This window comes from Styela clava, chromosome 14 (assembly GCF_964204865.1).
Source record: "Styela clava chromosome 14, kaStyClav1.hap1.2, whole genome shotgun sequence".
Lineage (NCBI taxonomy): Eukaryota > Metazoa > Chordata > Ascidiacea > Stolidobranchia > Styelidae > Styela > Styela clava.
In genome coordinates this window covers 19,124,757-19,150,950 of record NC_135263.1, presented here as the reverse complement: position 1 = coordinate 19,150,950, position 26,194 = coordinate 19,124,757, and the positions used below count along the sequence as shown (strand labels likewise).

The 26,194-nt window shown below is 32.5% G+C and overlaps 3 long non-coding RNA genes across 9 annotated transcripts in view; all 3 read right to left on the bottom strand.

Moving 5' to 3' along the window:
- Positions 1-44: 44 nt before the first annotated feature.
- LOC144432090 (uncharacterized) overlaps positions 45-26,194 on the bottom strand; it is a 47,218-nt gene continuing 21,068 nt past the window's right edge. For 5 of the 7 annotated variants that reach the window (XR_013480372.1, XR_013480373.1, XR_013480378.1 and 2 more), the window contains 5 exons: positions 6,204-6,244; positions 5,696-5,857; positions 4,489-4,614; positions 1,616-1,666; positions 45-153 (listed from right to left, as the gene is read on the bottom strand). This is a non-coding gene — a long non-coding RNA (uncharacterized LOC144432090). The remainder of the gene's footprint in view (positions 154-1,615; positions 1,667-4,488; positions 4,615-5,695; positions 5,858-6,203; positions 6,245-26,194) is intronic. The other 2 variants (XR_013480374.1, XR_013480379.1) reach the window with 2 other exon arrangements.
- Positions 6,817-8,839, bottom strand: LOC144432094 (uncharacterized). Its single transcript, XR_013480388.1, has 4 exons — positions 8,705-8,839; positions 7,973-8,071; positions 7,838-7,872; positions 6,817-7,505 (listed from the first exon to the last, which is right to left on the bottom strand). It is a non-coding gene; the product is annotated as an uncharacterized LOC144432094 (long non-coding RNA).
- Positions 16,406-19,933, bottom strand: LOC144432093 (uncharacterized). The gene is made up of 4 exons (XR_013480387.1): positions 18,160-19,933; positions 17,747-17,802; positions 16,984-17,064; positions 16,406-16,526 (listed from the first exon to the last, which is right to left on the bottom strand). It is a non-coding gene; the product is annotated as an uncharacterized LOC144432093 (long non-coding RNA).

Sequence of the window (26,194 nt, the reverse complement as noted above, 5' to 3'; positions counted from 1 at the left end):
CCATTGATAAATCCTTAATTGAACCATGAAAGTAGGAAATGCACATTTACCTAAAATTTCACAACTAACAAACAAAAATTGCTCATTCAGTCATCTTCATGCAATACAATTTTCCTTTTTTGTGGAATGAGGTCTTTAACTTCTTACAGATGCCTTGCAAAATGGAAGATATATAAGAAATAAGCAGACACGGAGTGGCGCATCGCAATAGGAATACGACCTCAGATTACCCTGCCTGGGTTCGCATGTTTGAATCCCATGCGGGGATAGTTATGTGCACGAGAATTGCTGGACTTCTTGCCGCCATAGGGTGGTTAGCGTCTTCCTCCACCAAGTCATGTGCCCAAAACAAATACCTGGCCAACTAATCCCATACCCTACTTCAGGGGTCGGCAACCTTTAGTCGCTCGCGGGCAAAAATAAGGGTTGTAAGTCATTGGCGGGCCGCACATATTTTTAAAAAGTTGAAAACCGAACGGATTATACTTTTTATAATAAAAATCAAGCAGTGATCATCTCTCGAATAGAATATAGATTTATTTCCTCATTGCATTGCATTTTCGGCGCCATTGAACCCTTTGTACTTAGCATCAACTTTTCTGCGTTTTGTTGTCATTTGTCTAATTATAATTAAACTATAGGCTCATTAAACGAGTAATTGTGAATTTTATACTTGTTAGATTATAATATAATTTAGTCTACACGCGTCTCACAGTGAATTGTGTAACATGAAAAATATAATCGTCAAAACAGCTGTTTTGTTACTATAATTCAGTGAAGCGTCGCGGGTCGTAGGTTGCCGACCCCTGCCCTACTTGAACCAGTAACCGAACAAGAGGCCGTGGTTCGCCATATGATTGAGCTGCCTTAACAGCTTTTCTTTCCCCTGTGATAACTATTTAAATCCTTATGATATCCTAGAATGCGAATTGAGTAACAATTATTAACTGAACTTAGCCTATAAATTCATTCCTAATTTAAAAACTCTTCCCATTCATCAATGATTGTAAAAATGTATTCTTTCAACAAAATTGTTCCTCTGTTATAGATAAATATATGAATATAGTTTTATATATCATCTGATGAAAATACAAGGTTAACAATAGAATGACACCATCAAGTCATTATGTTCTGAATTCATCAAATTTAAAACAATACAATGTCAGATGGCTTGACAACAGCTACGATACTAGAAAGTCTCACAATTGATTAGCTAAACAAATAATAAAAATATAATTGAATTTTCACATATTTCACGTATCTGGGTTGCATTCAAGGCTTATAATCAACAATTTTTTTGTCTCTCAAATACATGCATTTTGTCTCATATAGCTGCTTTTATTCATGAACTATTTATTTTTCTTTCTTATTACAGTAACTTATATATCGTTATCAAGTTACCATTTATAGCACAAGAAGAATGTACTAAAGCAGGTACAAACAAGTGCTTGTCAAACACTCAAAGAGTATGATATTAGCCGTTTGTTTTTCTATATACGCTTGGAAACCTGGCGATTGCAACGTCAGAATAATAACAATCATATACACAAAATTAGAAAATCCTCAATATTCACACCTGATATGTAAAATTAAATATGATGATGAAAAACATTACCTGACACTCCTTTTTCTGTGCCATATTTATGATGAAGTTTGTTGTTGTGAGCTATAAAATAGTATTGAAAATAATATAATTTTGGGAAGACTAATGTACATCACTTATAAATAGTCTAGGTCTGGGTGGTCCAAACCCAGGCCCGCAGACCACATGTGGCCCGCAGCTTCATTATCTGTGGTCCGCATCGAATGCTAGACTTCTACTGCTTGAACATATATGCAACACGCCGCGGTTTCTTGGAAGCAAAATGCTCAATAACGCGCTGATTAAAGTCATGCATCCCAGAAATAACGTCTCTGTGAATGGATAAAACAGCCAAGTAATTTAATCTATCTTGCTTCATTGTCTTTCTGAGATACGTTTTAATACGCTTCAGCGTGCTGAATGTTCGCTCTGCGTCGGCGGAAGAAATAGGCGTCATCAAAATGATGTCCAGAAATTTTGCAGACGCCGCAAAGGTATTTACTAGAGTGTTATCTATGAGGAACCCATAGAGCGCGCAAGTTGATGTGATGTTCAAAAAAGTTTGATTGGTGTATATACATCGCAATTCATTTTCCAATTTACCCACGTTTATCATGGGGTAAAATTTGGAGACAGTAGCCAACAAATGGATGGGAAATTGACGTGCAAATTTTGAAAAATTTTTGGGGTTCATCAAAGAGAACGCGGCAAGGTGTTCAGTGCGCAGACGATCACCTATTTGATTCACCAGAATGTCACAGCATTCCTTTGCAGACAAAATCAAACGCTGCGTTGTTTGCCCGCGGCGTAAAGAAGCACTCCATATGTCGTCGTATTTTATTGTTTCCCGGATACGAGATACAGCATCGCAGAAGTCTGAAATACACGACTGCACAGACGCTCCATCCATTAGCCTTGATTGCAATGCGCCGCCGTATAATACATCCACGTGATAGAATATTGTGAAGAAAAAAGCGAGAAAAAATGAAAACTCACCATCTTCTAGCAGACGCTTTAGACCTGCCGCCTCCCTCACAGAGCGTTCGTCCCAAACCGGAGAGCTCTGAATGCCATTGAAACACTCAATGAGCTCAGACCTAATTTCGGACACGCCCTGCACCACGCGTGATTGGAAGTTCAAACGTGTTGGTGCACAAGCTGGTAGACGGCGGCTACATATCTGGCGACGAAGGAGGTCAGAGCGCTTCGGCGAAACGGAAAAAAATGAAGAAAACCCCGAAACATTTGCAAAAAATATACGGACGAGAGGGGTATCAAGACACATATTTTTAATAACGAGGTTAAATTGGTGTGCATAACAATGTAAAAAATGCGCATGGGGAAAATCTTCTTTTATATAAACTTGAACACCATGTTTCGACCCACTCATGACTGCCGCGCAGTCATAAGTTTGAGCTATCAATTTTGACTTCGCGTTGTAAGGCTGTAACACTTCTTTCAGTACAACCGATATCCCGCAAGCCGTGCGATCAACGATTGGTACAAAGCTGTGAAATCTCTCGGTAGGTGTACCATCTTTCACAAACCGAAAAATCACAGCCAGTTGGGAAACGCACGTGATGTCAGTTGTCTCGTCAGACTGAATCGAAAGGAACTGGCAATTCTCAATTTCCAGAGCCAAATGTTGTAAATACATTTTATACATTGAGTCGAGCAAATCATTTTGGATATCCTTAGATGTCCCTTTCGAAACAGTTGCGGCATCAAGATGATCTCTCAATACTGTATCTAGGGATGCGGTGTATTCTACCATATCCAAAAATACCCCTCTATTAGAAGAGCCAGCACGTTCATCGTGCCCACGGAGGGACAGCTCGTGACAACCAATGAACTTCAAAACATCTATCAATCGACCGAGAACATGGCGGTTTTTCTCGACGTTTTGGTTGTGCCGACGAATAGAAACCGCGCGTCCTTCATCCAACTGTGCTGCAATATTAACATTTCCGAATGTTTGGTATTTTACTGCATTCAGTGTCCAGATGCTCCATAGAAGATTGATGATCCCTGGCACGCTCGGAAAGATGTTTAAGATCTCTAAAACCAAATTTACACCAACGTGAGTCAAGGGCGGTAGCAAAAAGTAGGCAATAAAAACAAAAAAGTGCATTTTTGTCCTCGCTGTAACACAACCATTCGTGTTTTTTATACCAAGTTTCTGCGCAGAATGTACGCCGACGCTTTCCTCCGTCATGGGATTGTTCCAGTGAACAATTTTTTGGTTGATAAGGCCCAAGACGTTGTACCTCTAATTTTTGTTCCAGTGGCAGCTGCGAAAACGGAGTGCGAAGTAGTGCATCAACCTTATTCATTATAAGGTCTAAGGCTAAGAAATGCGAAGCCGGAAAGAAGTGAGGAGCTCAAAAGGAATGTGGAAAATCGAAAGCAAATGAACTAAAGGTCTCTAACTGATTCAAATAGCGAAACAAGCGACAAAAACGAAGGCGAGGAAACTATCAACTCTTCAAGCAACCAACGAACGAGAAGGAATGCGTGGATATGTCAACACGTTGTTGTAAGAAACGTCGGCATTGTGTCGTCATAATTTCGGGGTTAGCCCCGATCGGCCCCGATGATTTAGTAAAAGAAACAGAAATCAAACGAGACAAACGCGGCGAGTGGAAGATAAAAGACAGAATACGATATACAATGAGCAACCGGGGCAAAACCGGCGTCGCCCCGTCGACGTTTGGCGAAGGCTTTGCGAGCGAAAAATGAACCATGTCGGGAGAATATGGCTAGTGTAGACAGTCTGTGCATACCGATATTTTCGAACATTTTTTATTATACCGAAAAAACAACCGGGGCATTGCCCCGGGTGGCTCTATTGACGCGCCGCCACTGCAAGATTGACAAGGCAATGCTCAAAAAATGAAAACACTCACCATACTAAAACGCACGATTTCAATTTAGTGTGTTCATAATAAAAATATTTCCTATGAAAGATATTCACTTGATTCATAAATATTTGTTTTATGAGAGGGAAGCACATCCTCACATATTCAACCACCCTGTAAACAAGTATGATAATAGATTAGAAACCATCTCATCATCAAAAGATCCCAAAAAACAAGAACAAGATTCAAAGACTTGAGACCTACCGGTAAGTCTTGTAAAATAGACTGATGACCCAGGGATGGTTCATGGGTTGAGAAGTAGGTAACTACTAAAAACACATAACAATGAGAACAACATTTATAGGCGGGTCAAATACTTGATTGTATTACCTTTTTACAATTGTAAAGCTATAAAACAAAAGTAAATATTTGTCTCAGAATTTTGTACTATTTCAGATTTTTCCTCTAAGTAAACGCTAACATTATTAAAATTTAAATTTGTTGCTAGATACCGTATTTCCTGGCGAATAAGTCTACCTGGTAAATAAGACGAGGCCTGTTTTTAAGCCTGAAAAAATGGGTTTTTGGATATAACCTGCCAATAAGTCGGGGTAATAAAATCGCATCAACATCGGAATCTCAAATTACCATGCAATGCCTCTTGAGCGGTCGCCACGTTTGCAAATTGGTTAAAATAGCCTATAATGACGTTTTCTCGTAGCATAATATTCAATCCATAATAACTAACTATGAGAATTCAAACTGTCTTTAAATTTTAATCTAATTGTGTTCAACTCGCGATTGAGTCAACCATAAAAGAACATTACCTAATACATAATAAGGCAACACCAGAAAAATGAAAATTATCATACTCGCCTAATAAGATGACCCCCCCAAAATGAGGTAGTTATTTTCCAATTGCTAAGCTACCAACTGAAGATTACTAATTTTGAAGAGCTCTATATTTTAAATACTAAAATGTAACATAGTACTGATAATTTAGTTTCTGGCATTTAATTGTGAAAAGCTCAAAAATGAGTGCTGATAGGACATCTGAAAATGTTAATAAATGTCATAATTAGTCATGAGATTCCAAAATGGTCAGTGTCAGAAATAGACCAATATTTGTGAAAAAAGCATCTAACAATGATTACAACAGACCTATAAAAAATGTCCCGATAGGCGATATCTAATGATTTCTATCAATGTCAATATAACAAAATCTATATATAAAGCAATATAAACACAGACTTACACAATTTAACATGCCTGCTTTTCCTAGTCTTCAACTTCTCCTTGAGCAGTATTTTTATTTCTGTCTGCAGAACAAGCTTTGTTATCCGGTTCAACATACATTTCTCTGTGATGTTACACCCAGAAATATCACATCGGGTAAAAATATGCCAACTGAAACATCCTTTTAAAAAACAAATTAGGTAGTCAATGCAATTCCCAAAAATTAGTCAAGAATTATGAATGCAGTTTGCTTCGACTGAAAATATGAATATGCAAGGTGGGCCTGAATATGCATATGTAGGAATGAGCTATTTTGATTCCAATCCCAAAGTATTCAGATTCAAAAGAATTTAATAATAGGATTGGGGCTACGCCTAATTTATCCTAAATTATTTTAAAATTTTATAATATGAAAAACCCTATGACTAAAACACAAGCAAAGAAACCAGAAGGTAATTATTGACTATATAACAAGATGTACTGGTAATTCAAATTATGCAATATGAAACAGCTATAGAACGACTTACTTCATTATCTTCTAGCTTCTGAGTTTCAATCTTGTTGAGTGCTGTAAATTCGGTAATTGAAATACGAAAGGATATTATGGAAACCAATAAAATTATCGTTTAAATTATTGTCAACATGCAAATACTTCTATTATGATATATGAATAGAACATTTAATCCGATAAATATATTTGGTATTCCTATTAAAATCAGATTTAGAATACAAACAAATTTTGTTTTCAATTAGGTAATTCGTATTTTTCAGAATGTGGTAAAACAAATTCTAAAAATTTCTCCATCTCTTTTTGATCTAGTGGTGACTAAGAGTTACAATTTCATATGATTATTGATTACGACAAATATCTTGAAAATGAAAACAAATAAATTGTGAAAGTTTGAAAAAAAATAATAGTTCATATCTATAACATTCAATAACAGATGAAGGAATTCAAATGTGTTCAATAAAAATATTCATAACCATATTATTGGAATATTTGGATCAACAAATATGTATAAAAACGTGTATACATATTTATCACATATATGAATGTGTATTCAGTCTCACTACAACGAGTATTTTTTTGAAAAGAGCTAAATTTAAATAGCAAAAAATTATTTTCATTATATTTAGTTAATTCCAAATGATTTAGAGCCCTTTTTAAGAGTATGGCATCAGTTATTAAAATGACTATCCATTTATTATTTTATGGGAAATTGGGAGAGATTGATGCCTAAAAAAGTGGATTCTAAAAATATCTTCATCTTTTTTTGATCCAGAAGCAAGTAAGAGCTTACACTCTATATGATTAAGTTTTTATCAAGTAGATGATTTTTTCCATATGGCTAGTATTTCAAATCATGAAATAAATTGTTTTGATATAAGGGTTACTGTTCACCTAGTCAGCAAATTAAAAATTTATTTAGATCATCTCATAATTCTGGGTCATCCTAAAATATCTTATCTGCCTCCTGATATTGCTGAAATACCTAATATTTAAAGAAGACTTGCAAACATTTTGTGAACAATTATACCATGTTTGGAAGATTAGGGAATACATATAACAAAGGAAATAATGAATGTAAAAAAAAATAGTTGCATGTCGGTATAAAATATGTTATTACTCAAAACGCAATCAGCCTTTTTGTGTGCAATGTAAGAGGAGGGGACAAGGATTTGTAGTATTAACTGATTTCGGTATAGCAATAATTTAATAACTAATCGAAAGATTAAAAATTTAGGACTCACAACTATTTGCTCCAAATTGGTCTTTCTTTCGTTCTGGTCTTTGCTAAATGTTGGGTCTCATCTTCTCGTTTATAATCCTGTGCAGGATTAATGTGAGAGTTATATAGCATTAGACTTTAAATAATATCAAGTTCACATACAATAATAGTCCTGTGTATTTTTTCAGCAATATAATCCTCAATGTGATTTCAGTAAGACTATGTTTGATAAGTTTCAAAAGTCCAGAACATATCTATACAAGTTTTTCTAGCCATTTGTAAAGGTTGGGGGGTGGAATTAATGAAAATTGAGCAATTCATATTTAATGGATCATAATTTTACTTCTTGAGGAGGTAGAACATACTAAATAGAATTCAGACGAATTATGAAAAATAATGAATTGCAAAAGAACATTTATATTTAAACACACCTTTCATCTTTGAGTTTGAGTCTTGATGTTGAGAACTGTAAAGTTGAAAAAAAAATAGTCATATATATATTTTTGGAATATGGTGGAGATGGATCCAAACTAGCATCTGCTTGAAATGCAATTAAAAAAACAAACCTAAAGACTTTTTCTGATGCTTGACTGAAGCCACAATTCTCCGGTTCATATTCATGTGATTTGATTGCTATCGAGGAAAGAAACGAGCTGAGCTAAAAACTAAGAAATAAAAATAAGAATTCACCTTCGAATAAATTTAGACATATAATATAGGCTTGACTAAGTTGACTTATGTATACATATTATAATATTTTAAGTTGGAAATAAAAAAATTATTTACAGATCTTCTTTAAGAAAAGAACATTTCAAAAATAACTATACTATTAGATTTTTAAATAAATATTCATGTTTAATAATATAATCCTGCAAAAGGTCAGCTTTGTATTTAACTTAAGTGCCAGCTAAAAAAAAATACTGAAATATAGCGATGTCCCTATCATTACCCTTTTCGTGTAGAACTGTATTCGAATAGCTTTTTCTAATTTTGGTTAATCATAATTTATAGTGTGCAAAACTTGCTCGATATTTTCCGGTATGTCGTAGGTGGATGTGCTGAAACGACCGACGAATAGGCTCTGCTGGGTGCCAGTAACCAACTTCGAGACCAACAAGTTGGTTGCACAGTTGGGATTTCACAATTGAGAAAAATTGAACTGCGGTCTACTAAAATCTCAGTCAACATCTACGTGCAACCTCATGCAAAAATGTTGTAGTCATATGATTTCATTTTTAGGTCAATCAAAGGGCGAAATATGACATCTAAAGCAGTTAGAAACAATCTAATTTACTCACTTCTGGGGATTCAGTTGATTTATAAAATGGTGGCAAAAGAATTGAGAACCGAGATGGAAGGACGATATGACTGTGCTAAGTACAGATGTTGACATTGTTGTTGTTGTGGAAGCATTGCCATAAATATGATTGCAAGTTTATTTTTCTTCATCCTAGAAGAATATTTAGATTTGATTAATGAGTTAGGCCAGTGGTTCCAAACTAGGGTCCGCGACGCTTTTGGGGTCCGCCAAGCAATTTCGGAGGGTCCGCGAAACAAATATGTAATAAGGCTAATAGCTTGATAATACAAAAATAAGTCCTTAAATTTGCAAATTCACATTCATCGCCTTTGTTGCTTTACAATCACCGCTAAACTGAATTTCTCTTTCTGTTTCGGTCGCGCTGTCTCAATTGTGATGTCCCATAGCTGTGGGATCACAGAGAGAGTTCAAGTCATGTCACCAAAAGTTTACTAACTGCCGAGCTATAGCTAAGGCTGCCCTTTTGCACGTTCACTAAATATCGAAACAGGCTGGATGTCACACATGTCATTTGGAGTTGCGCTTTATATTCTTTTTTCTGTTTCACTATACGGTGGATTGGTTTTTTTGTTGTTGTTGTGATCTTTTAATGTTTTGTTTAAGTGCACAAGGCTGGGAATCATTAAAAAAATTACTGTTCGTCATAGAATTTTTTTTCCAAAAGTTTAGGAACCAAAGGTACAAAATAAGGCAATGTAATATAGATATTAAGGGGAGAGGTGACCCTATAAAACAGGGGTCGGCAACAAACGTCCCAGGTAATATAATCTGGTCTGCGGCGCTTCACTGAATTATAGGCTACAAACAAAAAAGCTGTTTTGATGATTGTGAATTACTCGTTTAATGTGTCTATAATTCAATTATAATTTTTTGAGAAGTAAAAATAACATGATCTCTTTCAACGAAATAGTGAAATAGTAAGTATATTTGTGAGCTTTCGTTAGATCATGGTCTAACTTCTTCAAACAATACAAGATACAACGGCAATTTTTTGAGATGGATGGACAATGAGGAAATAAATCTATATACTATTCGAGAGATCAAGGCTTGATTATTATTATAAAAAGTATCTTCTTTATAGAAAACTCTATCCAAATTTGACAAACCATGCGAAAAAAAATTCACATTGATGTTTTAAAGTACATATGCATGCAAACAATTATTTTATTGAATGAACATTAGAAAGAACAAGCTGAGAACTCATATTAGTGATTCCCATTTGGTAAATGTTTTACTTTGGCTTCATCCAGTGTTCCATTTAGAAAAGTGTGATGCAACATAAAGTGTAACATTTAATATCATTTGTAAATTTTTTTTCTTCAAGTAAGTCGACCAAGTTGAGTTCATGAGTTGGCTCGTGTTAGAAAGAACAAGCTGAGAACTAGTATTAGTGATTCCCATTTGTTAAATGTTTTACTTTGGCTTCACCCAGTGTCCCTTTTAGATGCGTGATGCAACAAAAAGTGTCACATTTAATACCATTTGTAAGTCGACCAAGTTGAGTTCATGAGTTAGCTCGCGTTGCTTAAAATTTAACTTCTGATCTGTGTGACAAAAATGTTGATTCATCCGCCATTCGTTCGGTTTTTAACTTTCTAAAAGTATGTGTGGCCCGCCTGTCGATGTCATTCTCTAAGTATTAGAATGTCATTTTGCTACTCATATATCGAGTACCCAGGCTGCTTTGATTGTACACGGAATTTGCGCGTCACTGAACCAATTTCTTGAATTCCGCGAGAATTAGCCCACGGCTCTTGCTAACAAACATAAACTACAGATTTGAGGAGTGGTATTGGGTAATTGTTTCAATTCCTAGTTCTGCATAAAGCGCACTAACGCCGTTTCGTAAAATTAGAAATGCAAAACAAGGTAACAAGCTATTGTGCGAATTTTTTCCTAAATTTTACCAAGGAATTATCATTTGAATAGTAAAGTTGCCATTATTGCCAATTCATTAAATCATCATTTGAACTCGAAATAACATTCACGATTCACGCAATGACTTTGCAGGGTTTTTATTTACAATTTACTACGAAAATAAACAGGCACAAGTTCAGGCGCGCAGCCAGGATTTTCAAAAAAAGGTGGGGGGGAGGGGATTAAAGTCGGAAATTCCCATTGCTGTCTGTAACAGTCACCGCGATTACGCGCTCGTTAAAAGAGCCGCCTTTTTAAGCATATTATGATTTTTCTATCGCATAAAATATTCAATCCATGACAGCCACCAGAATCTTGTGTGCAACGTTACTCGCGGTTGCGACTTCTTACGTCAAAATAAAAATATTACTAAACTAAAATACCACGGCGATATGTGGACATAAAAATATGAGATAAGATGCCTGATGTATTTGATTTTGATACGTATTTTTGCAATCTTCCGAGCTCGTTATCGCCGTTACAAAAATCTGATATAAAATCCCGTATAGTACAATTTTACTTCATACAATGAAAATAATCATAAAGTATACTAGTAAATCAAAAATACAAATTCACCGCCTCCTCGAAATCCACGCCGAACAGTCGCAATTATGCCACTTGTTAAAAGCGCCAACTTTTTCAACGAAAAATGATTTTTCACTGCAAAGTAATCAATCAAAGACCGATACGGGCATATTTAAAATGTCTTGATTTATTAATTTAATTGTCTTCAATTCAAATTGCGGTTGCGTCGACAAAACAAGAGCCACTCTAAAACACCACGGCAATCCGTGGACATAAAAATGTGTGGTGAACTGCCCGTTTATATATTGTTTTGATCCGTATTTTTACTATTTTGCGAATTCGATAAATTTATGTACTTGTAACACTGGCTCCGCTCAATCGCAATGTTGTCACTCCGATTATTTTTAAAGATAACCCCTTTCGAAAAATCCGTAAATTTTCTGTCAATTTTCACGTAGTAAAATTTATTTTAGTACAATAAAAATTGATTGAATATACTTTAATTATCTTATATATCATCACAAACCGGGAAAAAGTCGCGTTCTCAGCCTTGTTTAATATTAACAAAAATATAGGTCTCGGATTTTACTCCTTCATTTGTCTTTAGAATCTCACCGCCGATGAACTTATTAGGAATTCTCGTCGGGTTCATAAGTCCGTGCTAGTACAAAAATAAAATAATTAGCATAGTCATCGTGTCACAAATTTGGGATTTAGAGAGAATAAACGCCAACGTAAAGGCGTTTACAGCCGAAATAACAGATGAAAACAATCAGCGATTTTAGCAAAAGGCAATTGCACGCGTTATTGGCGACTTTTTTTCAGTTTTCAAAAAAATTCTTTTTTAGATAGTTTCTGTGGCCTGAAAAGTCGAATAAGCGTTTCGACATAGTAAATGCTTTGATCTTTGCCCGCAAATTATGCTGGGCCTTGCACGAAATCCATAACGTGAAAAGATACGTCCAGCGGTGAAAATTGTTTATAACAACTTTAAATCTATTTAATGTTTTAGCGATAATAATTAATTGTTGTAATGAAATACAATTTGCCTCTTTCACTTCTCTCGCAAGTGCCAACAATAACACTATTGAAAGTTTTTGACAATGAGAAAACCATATTAAATTGTACAAAAATGAATTAGTTGTGCAAAACCGTGGCGCGTGATCGGCGGTGCGTTTGAAGACGAAGTATTACCCGTGCGGGCGCGCATGTTTCACAAAAATGTGAAGTGCTCCGAAGGCGCTGTGGTCTACATTATTGTAAGCAAACAGTTATAATATCGGTAACTTTTAACCGTTTAATTGCGGTTGACTATCGCACTTTTCGGAAATGATAATTGTAAGGCGGAAACAACATGCGTTAAAATTTTTTGCGAAATTATTGGGGGCCCTCAGAGCAATGTTAGTGTGCACTAAATTATTGGCAGGTATTTGTATTTATTGGCAGAACATTTTTGAGTTATTTTTAAACTATTCCAACTAGGAATAGCCTTATTTCTAATCCCGATGTTGAGGTTCATGTTTGATTTCAGTGTTTTATCTATAAGCATCAAGATAGTACCAATATGGGAATGACGGTACAAGAAGAATGTATTGTCTTTTGCAGACAGGACCAAGCCTATGAGATGGGTCAATCTTTTTATCTAAACTTCGTACCTTAAGCTCGCGTCAAGAAACTCCTCATTTAGAGAGATGTTTTTTACTTTTATTTCAGTAAAGACACTCCTCTATTTTCAAGCGTTGGCCATGTGACAGCAATGACGGACCACAGAGCTGACTTAGCGCCACGCGATCCAGTATTTTTTAGCTGTGTCCAGAATTCCAACTTAGGAAGACTGGTTGTTTTTTGACAATAGCACCAGGACTGGCTATGCTACAAGTAATAAAATTAGTCACTGCAAATATAACAATTCATCATACAATGAGCGTAAAAAAGGTGACTGAGGTAAACGGCGAGAAAACGACTTTCCAACCAACAACAACGATAAACCACTTAGTCTGGTGTGTTTTCAAGTACTGTATATTCTCTCGCATATAGGCCAAGTTTAAAACTCCAAAAATAAGTTCCCAAACTGAGGGTCCGGCTTATATGAGCATAACTCAGATCACAATACAAAACGAAATGACATGTGATCGCTTGTACAATTGTGATTGTACTGTCGTCGTAAATCAAATAACGCCGCCCAAATTTTAAACATCTTTACGATATGTCATACATTATTTGGAGCGCTATTGCTGTAACCCAAATAACGCCAACCTTTATTTATCTTTATGATATGTTATCTTTTTTAGTGGCGCTGATTAGAATAATGATTAGAATATTTACATTACTGATAATAACTTTCAGTCATGACCATACATGAAATGTCTTAATACATTCTACCGGACAAAGATACAACTCGATTCTATTTATAGAATTAGATTGTCTGTCGATTTCTCTTTCTGTAAACTTCAAATACCTCATTTTTAATGTTATTACCGATAATATCTTCTCAGTCATGACCATACATGAAATGGCTTATTACATTCTACCGCACAGAGATATAACTCGATTCTATTTATAGAACTAGCGTTTTCTACTCGCCGCGTTAACTTCAAAAACTTCACTTTAGAATGGATGTTATTACCGATAATACCTTTTAGTCATGACTAGGGCTGGGCAAAATATTCGAATACCGAATAGCGAATATTAAATTATTCGAATGGCATTTTACTATTTACCTACAACGCTCGCTAACAGACAAAAGCGACAAATTTGAAAAATCGTCTTTGGGTTGTGGTGTTATTTGTTTTCTTTGCGTTTCAATCCTTCATTTCAATTCCCATTTTGCAAAAAAGGTACCGACACCGTTCCCTAAATTTAGAAACTTCAAATCAGATGACGTATTTAAAATAAATATCCCAGATTTTAAACTCGGTATGATTGGCGGCACGTGATTAGCCGTTTCATGCATGAACCAAACAGAAATTTGTTTAACAAAAATTAAAAGTTGAAATAACTTTCGCATGAAACCATACATAGTATAGCACGAACAAGCTATGACCAGGAAAGAAATGGCAGGTAATAGTTCTTTTAATGTACTTTCAAAAAATTCTCTAGTGATCCCTTTCATTCTTGACCAATTGATGTTTCGAAAATGTAAACATTTTACTCGGGCATGCATGGCGGGTGGAGTGCAGAAATCGTGAACACGGGAATAACGTAAAATTAATCGTGAATTTCGATGTAACAACGCGCACTGTCTCGTTTACGAATTGTTGTATCATCGGAAATGATTACATTCGTTACATTTTGAGCATTTTTGCACTAATAAATAGGGCGTGGCATTATCAAAATCCTCAAGAGAAGTAAAAGTAAATTTGCAAATTCCGTAAATAAAATTGTGAATTTACTCTGTAACGATATTAGCTATAATGATCGCGGGGTTTGTTGACAGAAAACGTCGGAACTTGAAAGAGTTAGTTATAAATAGCGCCTGACCATCTATTAGGCACAAAAGCGCAATTTTTTTCAGCATGAGGTCGCATATGTAAATCATTATTCAAGAAGCGCTTTTTATTAACTTCATCTCGCCATATGGCCACCCAGGAATGCCTTTATTGCCGAATTATTTAGTCACTATTTTAAATCAACATTCGGGATTGACGCAATCGCAGCTTTGCGAGGTTTATCTGTAAAGTAACAGACAACATAGAAAAGCATAGCAAAGTTAATTACGGTATTGTCTTATTAAATATCTGCATCCCGGTATCGATAATAATATTACCCTTCGCTTGATATTGTGACGGTGAATTTACAAACGTTGATAAATAATATGGAAGCCAACGCAAATGATGAAAATTAGAATAAATTGGGTTTTGAAATCAATCAGCCGACGTGAACGCACGGGTAAACGCGAAATATAAACTTAGATGTCCGCCATCCCGAAGTAAAAAAAAACAGAAGGGGCGATACTATAGATTATATATCGCCGCAAAAACGGTAAGGGTGACAAAAACAATCAGCGATTCTGACGAATTTAACCAGTAAAAAAATGCTCTGTATCAGATTTTTCAATGTCTTTATTAATTTTTGAAGGGAGTATCGACCGACGTTCTGGACCTCCTGTTGCGTATAAAAAATATTCGTTATTCGACTATATTCGGTATTGTTAGAAATATTCGAATTATTCGATTCGAAAAAAATATTCGATTTTGCCCACCCCTAGTCATGACCATACACGAAATGGCTTATTACATTCTACCGGACAGAGATACAACTCGATTCTATTTATAGAACTAGTGTTTTCTCCTCGCGTAAACTTCATAAACCGCACTCCAATATCTAAATGTTATTACCGACAATATCTTTTCAGTCATGACCATACATGAAATGGCTTTTTACATTCTACGGGACGGAGATACAACTTTTAACAATATAATTTTCAATTTTGCGAGGTAATGGAAATAAATGTAAAATAAGAAGCCCTGAAAGAAAATGACGGCAATGTCCTCCACGCAACCATGCAAATGTGTTGAACAATTTGAGGCGTAGGGTCGCACAGAAGATAAACAATCAAATTGCCGATTTTATTTATCGTCGTGATTACAATATGTGGCAAAGCGCTAAAATACGTTTGAATAAACACCACCGCGATGAGGGCGAAAAGTGGCTATTATTCGAAAATCAGCCGAAAAAGTATCTGAATACTTTGATATCCTTCACTGTGATAGGTGCCTAGACCTGTTACGATTCGTAGTGTCAGCTTATATGCAATTTTTTTATAAAATCGCCGTTTTAAGACAGTTTTTAGGGAGTCGGCTTATACGACGATTCATCACGAAAGAATATAATTTGAAGGGACAAACCAAACAGGAGAAAATAGCACAGTATTTCTCGGGAAGCAATTTTGAAATAACTGAAGGCTTTATATATCTTTCTAAATATAATCCTTCTAAATATATCCTTCTAAATTGATTAGAATGGTAAACTCTCATTTCTAAATATATGGAAAGTGAGAAAACTCTTTTACGTTTTCATCACTTTTGGGTTCTCTCCGAATGGGCCCGCGAGACATCCTCGAAAGTTTTTCCTACCCACCAACCTTGGATAGATCACCATGATGTACTTCGAATTATTCGATTCGAAAAAAAATATTCGATTTTGCCCACTCCTACCTTGGAAAACCATGATGTACTATATGTAAAGAAAAATATAGAATAATCATACCATACCAGAAACAATTTCATATAACAAACCTGGAAGAAGTGAGTGTTGGAAGTTGATCATAGGATAAAAGAGCTTCACACAGAAATGTATAATAACTTCTGGCAACTCCCGATTCTTCACCGGGTCCTTTTCTGAATAATACTTTCACCCTGGTAAAAGATAAAAAAGTTTCAATATTGTTAGTAATGAAAAGTTTTTAATAGCCAGCAGGTAATTATATGTGGAAATCTAGTCTTTTTGGAAGATCTACATTGTTTCTGATTCATAATTGCTTACCCCATTTAATGCACCCCGGGTGAGCCAGTCTAGAATCTTATTCTTTTCAGTATATATACAAGACGTATATGTGCAGATAGATACTTGTGAGATGGGGGAAAATTTGCGGGAGCATTATAAAGTTTTTCGCATCTTCAATAATCAGGTCATGCTAATGGAAACTATCAGCGATTATAATTAAATTAGCTATGTAAAAATCTCACACGTTCTTCGTGGCCATTTCAGTCTTAGAAAAATTTCAAAAAAGGGTACTTCGGACCCCGAAAATCCCTTGGGTGAACCACTGAAATAAATGCTCTATGAAATAAGTAATTGACTGTATTTTCACACCTTCATATCTTTTGCTGGTTGATTTTTTTGTCTTCTGGGTCTCGGTTCTTACAATTTCTGTTTGGGCAGAAGATGCCGTGACTGAAATATGAAATAAATTATCATGACAAATATAATATCTATCATAGGATATAGGTACACCAACAACAGACAATTCACTGTCTAATTCAATTTTTACAATGAATAATTATTTTTTGTATGATACATTTCTAATGCAACTCAAGAACTCACGAAAAGAATATATATGTTTGCTTCAAACTTAAGTTAGAGATAAAATCGTCAAACAAGGTTAATAATATACTTTAATGATATATTACTAGACCATGGATATTTGCCATAACTGTACTCAACATGCAATGACTTCTATCAGGATAAATAAATTAAAACATTTTATCCGATAAATATATTTGGTATTCCTATTAAAATCAGATTTAGAAATTAGAATACAAACAAATTTTGTTTTCAATTAGGTAAGTCGTACTTTTCAGAATGTTTTATTCTATACAAAGGAAGATTATATTACCACTTGCAATTCGACTCCGTTATAATTATAGAAACTGGCAGCATCAATCATGAGAAGTATTGAAAAGTACAAACAATGGGACAAGTTATATTGCTGAGTATAGGTAGAGGAAAATGCATATTCATGCACGAATATATACCATGCACAAATATAGTATACCATCGCTATTAGGGAATTGCAATAATTTTAAGACTTTAAAAAGGTAATACTTATCTGAGCCCACAAAATAGGTCGCGGTACCTTTTCACAAAATATTCATTTGTATTTTTCTATGTTTGAACTGTTGCTGTTGCGGTCTACGTAGAAAAAATGGGCACTTCAGAACTATGTGCAGCAAGATGGCGGAGATCAGAACGTAGTATGTGTACCAGGTTAGGATTATTAGGCCATAATATAGATCCAATTTTTCTTATTTCAGTTCTATTATGAGTTTAGGGACTAGCCAGGTGACTCCCTCAGTATTTGTGCTTCAAATTATAGCCTAACCCTAACCAGGTACACATACTACGTTCCGGTGTCCGCAGTCTTGTTGCACATACTTCTGGAGTACAGAAAAAAAAAATTATCCAAAGAACATGAAATGTATTAGTATCATTTGTGTGTTGGAACAGTCAAAAATAGGATATAGAGCAGGAGTCTCAAACTCTATTTACCTAGGGGCCACTGGAGGCAGAGTCTGCGTGGGTTTGGGCCGCATCAGGTTTTCCGCAATAAAAGCTTACTAATAATAAACTAAAAAAATAAATGAAGAGAATATGAATTGATAAGGTGATTGTGACGAAAACATCCGAGAAAATCTAAAATTTGCGAACTTATAACTTGAAATAAATGTCCTAATAATTAACCATACGAACAGGGGCCACAAACTATCGTCCTGCAGGCCTTAATTGTCCACTGGGCCGCAAGTTTGAGACTACTAATAGAGAGAAAAGATGAAACCATTGTCGATATAATTTGTCAAGAAATGAAGGTACCGTAGTCTGCAAAACTTATGAGTTGACTTTTTCAGTCTCTCCTTTGCCTGCGAAATTGAAAATAAATATTAAAAAAATGAGAAAAAAGAAACTGAAACCTTTTTTTCTTCATAAAATAGCATGTTACATAAAATAGTATTCACATAAAATTTGAAATGTTATAAATTCATAAAATACTTCTCAGGAGTGGGAATGGAAAACATAATTTCAATGAGAATAGAGTCAGCCGTACTCAAGAGTTGGCGCTCAAGAAGTAGGCTACGTGTACCAATATGGAGGTAACTAATTTTATTCGCCTACCTAACATCAAGTTGTGAATAGGGACTAAATCTATGGGCAGGGGGTATATTCACTTGCCTAACACAAACAGTTCCTGAACTCGTTATAGAACTGAAATAAGAAAAATCTAAATAAAATTATGGCTTAAACCTAACCTGGTACACACACTACGGGAGTAGCCAAAGATTCAAGTATTGAGAATATTAAGAATTGAACAAAGTAGTTCTCATAAAAACTGATAGAATATAGGCATGAGTGCGATCTTTGTCAGTCTTCTTTAAACCATGGAGCAGTTAATTGCAATACCTTGTCTGGGACTGTTATACCTTTTTCTGATTAAATTCTGATTAAATTCTGAGTAAATTCAACAAGATTGAAAAATAGTTGTCCATATATTGTGTTAAATTTATTCCAAATGAATTGAAGCCCTTTTTAAGAGTTTGGCATCAGTTAATAAAATGACTACCCATTTATCATGCTATGGAAAATAGGTAAAGATTGATGCCTTAAAAAGTGGATTCTAAAAATTTCTTCAACTTTTTCTGATCTAGTGGCAACTATGAACTACCAATCCATACGATTATCACAAATATCTTAAATCTAAGTACCAAATATCAGTAGATTGCAAAACTTTGAAAACAATTATAGTTATATCTAAAATATTCAATATACAGATAAAAGAATTCAAACACATTGAATAAATATAAGCATACCCATATTATTAGAATATTTGGATCAATAAATATGTATAAAGACGTGGATACCTAGCTAAATTTGAAGAATATTAAAAAAACATTTTCATGATATTATTAAGTTAATTCCAAATAAATTGAAGCCCTTTTTAAGAGATTGGCATCAGTTTTTAAAATGACTATCCATTTATCAAGCTAGGGAGACATTGATGCCTTAAAAGGTGAATTCTAAAATTTTTCTAATCTTTTTTGATCTAGAGGCGACCAAAAGATACTAATCAATAAGATTATCAGAAAAACCTTGAAAAATAAATTTGAGAAAGTTTGAGAAAAATATGACTTGATATTAAATACAAATAAATTCAAACATGTTGAGTAAAAATAATCATACTGATGATATAACTGGATTAAAAAATATGTATAAAAACGTGTATATCTAACTGAATTTGAAGAAGATTGAAAAATTATTTTCCTGATATTAATTTAATTCCAAATAAATTGAAGCCCTTTTTAAGAGATAGGCATTAGTTTTTAAAATGACTATCCATTTATCATGCTATGGGGAATAGGGAGACATTGATGCCTTAAAAAGTGGATTCTAAAATTTTCCTCATATTTTTTGATCTAGTGGCGACCAAAAGATACTAATCAATATGATTACCACAAATAACTTGAAGAAATAGATTTGAGAAAGTTTGAGAAAAATATGACTTAATATTAAAATATTCAATATACAGACAAATAAATTCAAACATGTTCAGTAAAAATAATCATAATCATATCGATGGCATAATTGGATTAATAAATATGTATAAAAACGTGTTTATCTAGCTAAATTTGAAGAAGATTGAAAAATTATTTTCATGATATTAAGGTTATTCCAAATAAATTGAAGCCCTTTTTAAGAGATTGGCATCAGTTTTTAAAATGACTACCCATTTATCATGCTATGGGGAATAGGGAGACATTGATGCCTTATTAAAATGTGGATTCTAAAATTTTCCTCATATTTTTTGATCTAGTGGCGACCAAAAGATACTAATCAATAAGATTATCACAAATAACTTGAAGAAATAGATTTGCGAAAGTTTGAGAAAAATATGATTTAAGATTAAAATATTTAATATACAGACAAATAAATTCAAACATGTTGAGTAAAAATAATCATATTCATATCGGTGGCATAATTGGATTAATAAATATGTATAAAAATATGTATATTATGCTAAATTTGAAGAAGATTAAAAAATTATTTTCATGATATTAAGTTAATTCCAAATAAATTGAAGCCCTTTTTAAGAGATTGGCATTATTTTTTAAAATGACTATCCATTTATCATGCTATGGGAAATAGGGAGACATTGATGCCCTAAAAAGTGGATTCTAAAATTTTCCTCATCTTTTTTGATCTAGTGGCGACCAAAAGATACTAATCAATACGATTACCACAAATAACTTGAAGAAATAGATTTGCGAAAGTTTGAGAAAAATATGATTTAAGATTAAAATATTTAATATACAGACAAATAAATTCAAACATGTTGAGTAAAAATAATCATATTCATATCGATGACATAATTGGATTAATAAATATGTATAAAAATGTGTATATCTAGCTAAATTTGAAGAAGATTAAAAAATTATTTTCATGGTATTAATTTAATTCCAAATAAATTGAAGCCCTTTTTAAGAGATTGGCATTAGTTTTTAAAATGACTATCCATTTATCATGCTATGGGGAATAGGGAGACATTGATGCCTTAAAAAGTGGATTCTAAAATTTTCCTCATATTTTTCGATCTAGTGGCGACCAAAAGACACTAATCAATATGATTACCACAAATAACTTGAAGAAATAGATTTGAGAAAGTTTGAGAAAAATATGACTTAATATCAAAATATTCAATATACAGACAAATAAATTCAAACATGTTCAGTAAAAATAATCATAATCATATCGATGGCATAATTGGATTAATAAATATGTATAAAAACGTGTTTATCTAGCTAAATTTGAAGAAGATTGAAAAATTATTTTCATGATATTAAGTTAATTCCAAATAAATTGAAGCCCTTTTTAGGAGATTGGCATCAGTTGTTAAAATGACTACCCATTCATCATGCTATGGGAAATAGAGACACATTGATGCCTTAAAAAGTGTATTCTAAAATTTTCCATCTTTTTTGATCGAGTGGCGACCAAAAGATACTAATCAATATGATTATCACAAATGACTTGAAAAATAAATTTGCGAAAGTTTGAGAAAAATATGACTTAATATCAAAATATTCAATTTACAGACAAATAAATTCAAACATGTTAAGTAAAAATAATCATAATCATATCGATGGCATAATTGGATTAATGAATATGTATAAAAACGTGTTTATGAATCTGAATTTGAAGGAGATTAAAAAATTATTTTCATGATATTAAGTTAATTTCAAATAAATTGAAGCCCTTTTTAAGAGATTGGCATCAGTTTTTTTTAAATGACTATCCAAATATCATTCTATGGGAAATAGGGAGATATTGATGCCTTAAAAAGTGGATTCTAAAATTTTTTCTCATCTTTTTTGATCTAGTGGCAACCAAAAAATATTAGTCAAAGTGATTATCACAAACAACTTGGAAAAAAATTTGCAAAAGTTTCATTAAAATATGACTTAATATCAAAATATTCAATATACAGACAAGTAAATTAAAACATGTTCAGTAAAAATATTCATAATTATATCGATGGCATAGCATAATTGGATCAATAAATATGTATAAAAACGTGTATTTCTAGCTAAATTTGAAGAAGATTAAAAATTATTTTCATGATATTAAGTTAATTCCGAATAAATTGAAGCCCTTTTTAAGAGATTGGCATCAGTTTTTAAAATGACTATCCATTTATCAAGCTACTGGAAATAGGGAGACATTGATGCGTTAAAAAGTGGATTCTAAAATTTTCCTATCTTTTTTGATCTAGTGGCGACCAAAAGATACTAATCAATATGATTATCACAAATAACTTGAAAAATGAATTTGCGAAAGTTTAAGAAAAATATGACTTACCAGTAATGTCAAAATATTCAATAAATTCAAACATGTTCAATAAAAATATTCATAATCATATTGATGGCATAATTGGATTAATAAATATGTATAAAAATGTGTATATCTAGCAAAATTTGATAATTAAAAAATTATTTTCATGATATTAGGTAATTCCAAATAAATTGAAGCCCTTTTTAGGAGATTGGAATCAATTTTTAAAATGAATATCTATTTGTCATGCTATGGGAAATAAGGGGACATTGATGCCTTAAAAAGTAGATTCTAAAATTTTCCTCATATTTTTTGATCTAGTGGCGACCACTAATCAATATGATTATCACAAATAACGTGAAAACGAATTGGGAAAGTTTGAGAAAAATATGACTCCATAACAAAATGTTCAATATACGGACAAATAAATTCAAACATGTTGAGTAAAAATAATCATAACTATATCGATGACATAATTGAATTAATCAATCAATATGTATAAAAATGTGTATATTAAGCTAACTTTGAAGAAGATTAAAAAATTATTTTCATGATATTAAGTTAATTCCAAATAAATTGAAGCCCTTTTTAAGAGACTGGCATCAGTTTTTGAAATGACTATCCATTTATCATGCTATGGGAAATAGGGAGACATTGATGCATTAAAACATGGATTCTAAAATTTCCCTCATATTTTTTGATTTAGTGGCGACCTAAAGACACTAATCAATATGATTATCACAAATAACTTAAAAAATAAATTTGCAAAAATTTGAGAAAAATATGACTTAATATCAAAATATTCAATATACAGAAAAATAAATTCAAACATGTTCAGTAAAAATAATTATAATCATTCCGATAGCATAATTGGATCAATAAATATGTATAAAAACGTGTATTTCTAGCTAAATTTGAAAAAGATTATAAAATTAGTTTCATGATATTAAGTTAAATCCAAATAGATTGAAGCCCTTTTTGAGAGATTGACATCAATTTTTAAAATGAATATCCATTTGTCATGCTATGGGAAATAAGGGGACATTGATGCCCTAAAAAGTGGATTCTAAAATTTTCCTCATCTTTTGGATTTCTAGTGGCGACCAAAAGATACTAATCAATGTGATTATCACAAACAACTTGGAAAAAAATTTGCTAAAGTTTCAGTAAAATATGACTTAATATCAAAATATTCAATATACAGACAAATAAATTCAATAATGTTCAGTAAAAATAATCATAATCATATCGATGGCATAGCATAATTGGATTAATAAATATGTATAAAAACGTGTTTATGAAGCTGAATTTGAATAAGATTAAAAAATTATTTTCATGATATTAAGTTTATTTCAAATAAACTGAAGCCCTTTTTAAGAGATTAACATCAGTTTTTACAATGACTATCTATTTATCATTCTATGGGAAATAGAGAGACATTGATGCCTTAAAAAGTGGATTCTAAAATTTTCCTCATCTTTTTTGAACTAGTGGCGACCAAAAGATACTAATCAATATGATTATCACAAATAACTTGAAAAAAAATTTGCAAAAGTTGGAGAAAAATATGACTTAATATCAAAATATTCAATTTACAGACAAATAAATTCAAACATGTTAAGTAAAAATAATCATAATCATATCGATGACATAATTGGATAAATATGTATAAAAACATGTAGATCAAGCTAAATTTGAAGAAGATTGAAAAATTATTTTCATGATATTAAGTTAATTTCAAATAAATTGAAGCCCTTTTTAAGAGATTGGCATCAGTTTTTTTTAAATGACTATCCAATTATCATTCTATGGGAAATAGGGAGATATTGATGCCTTAAAAAGTGGATTCTAAAAATTTTCCTATCTTTTTTGATCTAGTGGCGACCAAAAGATACTACTGGTAATCAATATGATTATCACAAATAACTTGAAAAATAAATTGGGAAAGTTTGAGAAAAATATGACTCCATAACAAAATGTTCAATATACGGACAAATAAATTCAAACATGTTAAGTAAAAATAATCATAACTATATCGACGACATGATTGAATTAATCAATCAATATGTATAAAAATGTGTATATTTAGCTAACTTTGAAGAAGATTAAAAAAATTATTTTCATGATATTAAGTTAATTCCAAATAAATTGAAGCCCTTTTTAAGAGACTGGCATCAGTTTTTGAAATGACTATCCATTTATCATGCTATGGGAAATAGGGAGACATTGATGCATTAAAACATGGATTCTAAAATTTTCCTCATATTTTTTGATTTAGTGGCGACCTAAAGATACTAATCAATATGATTATCACAAATAACTTGAAAAATAAATTTGCAAAAATTTGAGAAAAATATGACTTAATATCAAAATATTCAATATACAGAAAAATAAATTCAAACATGTTCAGTAAAAATAATTATAATCATTCCGATAGCATAATTGGATCAATAAATATGTCTAAAAACGCGTATTTCTAGCTAAAATTGAAAAAGATTAAAAAATTATTTTCATGATATTAAGTTTATTCCAAATAAATTGAAGCCCTTTTTAAGAGATTAACATCAGTTTTTAAAATGACTATCCATTTATCATTCTATGGGAAATAGTGAGACATTGATGCCTTAAAAAGTGGATTCTAAAATTTTCCTTATCTTTTTTGAACTAGTGGCGACCGAAAGATATTGCTAAAGTTTCAGTAAAATATGACTTAATATCAAAATATTCAATATACAGATAAATAAATTCAGATGTGAAGTAAAAATAATCATAATCATATCGATGGCATAATTGGATTAATAAATATGTATAAAAACGTGTTTATGAAGCTGAATTTGAATAAGATTAAAAAATTATTTTCATGATATTAAGTTTATTCCAAATAAATTGAAGCCCTTTTTAAGAGATTAACATCAGTTTTTAAAATGACTATCCATTTATCATTCTATGGGAAATAGGGAGACATTGATGCCTTAAAAAGTGGATTCTAAAATTTTCCTTATCTTTTTTGAACTAGTGGCGACCGAAAGATATTGCTAAAGTTTCAGTAAAATATGACTTAATATCAAAATATTCAATATACAGATAAATAAATTCAGATGTGAAGTAAAAATAATCATAATCATATCGATGGCATAATTGGATTAATAAATATGTATAAAAACGTGTTTATGAAGCTGAATTTGAAAAAGATTAAAAAATTATTTTCATGATATTAAGTTAATTCCAAATAAATTGAAGCCCTTTTTAAGAGATTGGCATCAGTTTTTAAAAAGACTATCCATTTATCATTCTATGGGAAATGGGGAAACATTGATGCATTAAAAAGTGGATTCTAAAATTTTCCTCATCTTTTTTGAACTAGTGGCGACCAAAAGATACTAATCAATATGATTATCACAAATAACTTGAAAAAAAATTTGCAAAAGTTGGAGAAAAATAGGACTTAATATCAAAATATTCAATTTACAGACAAATAAATTCAAACATGTTAAGTAAAAATAATCATAATCATATCGATGACATAATTGGATAAATATGTATAAAAACATGTAAATCAAGCTAAATTTGAAGAAGATTGAAAAATCATTTTCATGATATTAAGCTAATATAAAAAATAAATTGAAGCCATTTTTAAGAGATTGGCATCAATTATTAAAATGACTATCCATTTAAAATTCTATGGAAAATAGGGAGTGGTTGATGC